This window comes from Hydra vulgaris, chromosome 12 (assembly GCF_038396675.1).
Source record: "Hydra vulgaris chromosome 12, alternate assembly HydraT2T_AEP".
NCBI lineage: Eukaryota > Metazoa > Cnidaria > Hydrozoa > Anthoathecata > Hydridae > Hydra > Hydra vulgaris.
Window position 1 is genome coordinate 43,115,001 of NC_088931.1, and position 5,000 is coordinate 43,120,000.

Genomic DNA, 5,000 nt, shown 5'->3' on the forward strand with positions numbered 1-5,000 from the left:
GAATTCTGAAATATTTTTACAGAATGCTGCCTCCAAGATCTTTCCATTACAAGCTTTTTTAACAGATTGAAGCTTTCTGAAGCAATCAACAAAAGGCATTGCTTGCAATGCACAATGCTTTTGGACAAGACTTCGAAGAATGTCAACATTCTTCAACAGTTTGTTGCATTCATTTCCATTGAACTATCCCCCATGATATGCTTGCATTTGAAAGTGCATGAGATTCGATCATTCTTATATAAGAAAAAGATGGAGTTTCAATAGAGGAATTACATTATGAATAAGCTAAGATTGCCTGTAGGGGTTAATTAATGGAGGATGGACAACATTTGAATAATTTTTAACCAATTAAAATTTTGTGCCTGAAGAGAGGAATCCAGCATAGCTGTTGCATAAAGAACTAAATGTTCTTGATTGGCTAGAGTTTGTAAGGTTGTCAGACTCGACATCACACCAGCAACGTGGATGTTTGCTAGAGTGAGACTGGATACCACATAAAATGTTGGCTACTTTCATGTCACATGAAATTATGTAAGATACATCTTCAATTTGTATGAGGCTTAATAGTGTCCTAAGATTTTCAAATATTTCAGTTATACCTTCTGCTGCCGAAACAATCAGCTGTTTTTACACCACCATCCTAGGCAAAAGAACTTGATAGGAAACATAATGATCCTTGAGTATAACTTTCGCTTGGAATATTTGTGAATTACGCTGAGGGTAATTTTAAAAAATGAACCACTTCCATCAATTCCAAGTTAAACTAAATGATGTGATTGAATCTAGATGAAGTCCTCTTAAAGAGAGAATATGGTTGATTAAGGCATTCAAGTTCTTGCAGTGAACAACTTTTCGAACTTAGTTTTTCATTTCTTTGTCTAGAATGACAGCATTTGATATCATGAAAAAATCTGCTAATTTTTTCCAGAGGTTGTCAAGTTTTCACTTCGGAAAAAGGAAAAAAAGGTTAAACAATATGTTAATACAATGTTGTTTAGAGATATTTGCAACATTTTAAATAAAACAAAAGGTTTTTTTAAATGACTTTTAACAGTGGAAACGCATTTTGAAAATTAAGTTTCTTAGTGTAAATTAGGCAAAAACTATAAATGCTATTTTCTCCTGCGGGCGTAATTAAAAGATTTTAATTTTTGTTTTAAAGTGATCTCCATAACCTATAGAATCACCCCTCCAATGGATTTTTTGGGTCATTTCCAAAGAGGTTAGGTCCCCTTTTTGAACAACTGTGACCTAATTGCCAATCTAAAAGTGTTTGAGGTTGGTAAAAAATTTTCTTTCATACTTGTACAAAGGTTTTGGTTCAACAAACCTTTGTCAGATGATTGAAAACTCCTTGAATCAAGAAGCAGGAAAAAAATTAGCTCCAGATCAAATTGGAGAAAAGTTTGAAGAATCAGAAATCTTATCCCTTAAAACAGGAGGGCGATCATTTACAGTTTCAAAAAGATTGATAAGGCCTACTGCAGAATGGAATCACAAAGATTTGACCATTAAGGTTGATAGAAAGTTGTCTGGTTCTGATATGCAATATCAAAAGCAATTCGGGTTAAGCACGGACAAAAATTGATAAAAGCTGGGTTTAAAGAATTTATGGTATATAGCAATAGGTCTTTAGTGGAGTACTTCTCAGCAGTAGACCTTAATTTCTATAGTTCGGAAACTGAGACTTTAATTGTGTGATCTGTTGTTCTTGTTAAAAGTGTGGAAGATCTCACCTGGAAAATGATTGAAAAAAGAAAACAAGACACTTTTAATGTTAAGGTGAAAGTATTTGTTGATGGCAGTCAAGGTTTCTTATAGCTCGGAATTGGTACTGTTGATGTGGCAAGTTACTTTAGTGATGATATCACCAAGAGATCAAACTATTCTGAGGGCATTTGTCTGAACCTGAAAAAAGAAATATCCGTTGATCAGACATTACTCTTAGAAATAGTCCCAAATATTCAGGAGAATTATGAAAACTGTGCTGTCTTTTTCAAAAGTATTGACTTTAGAAATAGTTTAAAATTTGTGCTGATTCAAAACAACTTAACCTGATTTTAGGACTTCAAAATCATACTTCAAATCCATGTTGCTTCTGTAATAAGAGTACAGATTGTGTAGAATTCTGATTCATATTGAATTATGATTGTGTAATTCTGACTCATCGCTGAAAGAATTTTATAATTGCAAGAATCAACCATTTCTGCCAGTAAGTAACCAACTACAAAAATACTAATTATAGCTTATTGTTTTCATATCTCCTCATATTTTACTTTCTACAGGATCTATACTCCCTATTAAAAAAAAAAAAGGAGGGGAGGGAGCATTTGCATTTAGTTTGGGCCCACACCTTATGTGCCTAATGAGATGTGGGCCCTCTATTTGTTCTGCAATATGCTAAAAAAGCATTATAAGATATACAAAAAAAAAGGTATAATAAAAGAAAAATGTTACATATTAACAAATCAATTTACCTGTAGGGTTTACTTGACAGGAGATAAAGGAACCTTTATATTAATTAGAGAGCAAAATGTTGCTTGGAAACAAGGATGTAATTCTGACTCATCGCTGAAAGAATTTTATAGTGGCAAGAATCGAACATTTCTGCCAGGAGATGATGAAACTGAAGTTATGAAAGTGTGCAATATACCTGAACTTCATCTCTATACAGGAACAATTAATCTACTATGGAGTAACAAGATGGAGACGAAAAATAAAAAATCTTCCTAGAAAATTCCCTTGTCTGAAAAAAACTTCACGGTAGAGAGTTTGAAGGAAACCAGTGTACAGAACAGTGTAAGAAACAATGTAGAAAGAATTTGAGGCTTTATTATGTTCAGTCTATATCAGTTAACAAAATGTTTAAACTATATAAGATAATATTTGATAAGAATCTTATCAAAATCAATAAAATATTTTTTTATTGATTTTGATAAGATTCTTTGATTTATTGATATAAAATATAAATGTTATTTTAAATAATGGTATTTATTAAAGAGTTAGCTTATTAGCTACTAGTCTATGCCTTAAACAAGTTCTTCTACAAACTTCACTCTAAACCAGTTGTTTTTCTGTATATGTTAATGGGAGAAAAACACACTTTTTTTGTATATCACAGTAAGCACCAATTTTTATATGTATGGTTGTTATCTTTGTAATAGTTGCACGCTTGAGTGACTAAGGTTGTTACCTTCGTAACATATATATATATATATATATATATATATATATATATATATATATATATATATTATATATATATATATATATATATATATATATGTATATATATATATATGTATATATATATATATGTATATATATATATATATGTATATATATATATGTATATATATATATATGTATATATATATATATATGTATATATATATATATATATGTATATATATATATATATGTATATATATATATATATGTATATATATATATATATATGTATATATATATATATATATATATATATATATATATATATATATATATGTATATATATATATATATATATATATATATATATATATATATGTATATATATATATATATGTATATATATATATATGTATATATATATATGTATATATATATATGTATACATATACATATATATATACATATATATATATATATGTATATATATATATATGTATATATATATATATATGTAATATATATATATATATGTATATATATATATATGTATGTATATATATATGTATATATATATATATATGTATATATATATATATATATATATATATATATATATATATATATATATATATATATATCTATATATATATATATATATATATATATATATATATATATATATATATATATATATATATATATATATATATATATATATATATATATATATATATATATATATATATATATATATATATATATATATATATATTAGTCGCCTGAACAGGCTGCTAAATTTTTTTCTTTTTTATTTTTTTCTAATAATTCAATATTTTTATAAGAAGAAAAATTTTTACATTTTTTGTATTGTGTTCTAAAGGAAATGATTTTTTCTAAAATTGTGTCCTAAAAAAGATATTTTTTTTTAGTTTTCAGTTTTTAGACTTTTTAACTATCTTTAAAATAATAATGCTATAACATTTTGTTAATAATAATGCTATAACATTTTGTTAATAACAAGTCTTGATATTAAAGTTTGTTTTGTGTTTTTTCTATTATTAATTAGAACATAATAAAATTGTTCGAGCATTAAATTGTTTAAAAAATTAAAATAATATGTATATGAAATATAATAGAAATAAATTGGTAAAAAAATACTTTGGTGTACATGGGCCATGGTGTTTTATTTTTAGTGGTTACATATTCAAATTATAAATAATATAAATAAAATTTAAAATCTTACATTTTCTGTAAGTAATACTAAAACTTTAAAAAACTTTAATGATTAACATTTAAAAATGAAAGTAAAATGTTCAAGTTGTTAGTTAAAATTTAATTTTAAAGAATAAATGAGTTTAAATCAAATAAAATTGTTTTGTCGCTCTTTCACTTTGAACTATTTATTTAAAAGTTATTAAAAATCAACAACTTTTTTAGTTAAAACTTAGTTTTGTAAACTTTGTTTTGTCTCTAGCATTTTTTTTTCTTCAACTTTTAAAAAAAAGCTTTTAATTTTTAGGGTTTAATTATTTAATAAATTTAAATATTTAATATACATGTATTTATGCTATATATAGTTGTAACTTTTATACTATATTATTTTATATCTTTATTAATACTGTTTATCAATATTCAAACAACAATATACAAATAATGATATAAACAAGAAATTTAATTATTAAAATTTACTTGAAAGAGAAAATTACTTTAAATTTTGTGTACATAATTAAGCGCTTTTTCTTTCACAAAGAGATTTAAGTAATAACTAAATTCTAATATTTATTATATAATATTTATTAGAGATTTCAATATCTATTAAATTTTAA

At 24.8% G+C, this 5,000-nt stretch overlaps 1 protein-coding gene across 1 annotated transcript in view; it reads left to right on the plus strand.

Annotated features, from left to right (window-relative positions):
• LOC100203435 (F-actin-monooxygenase MICAL3) overlaps positions 1-5,000 on the plus strand; it is a 71,371-nt gene that overhangs the window by 42,654 nt on the left and 23,717 nt on the right. The gene's annotated exons all lie outside the window — the stretch shown is intronic.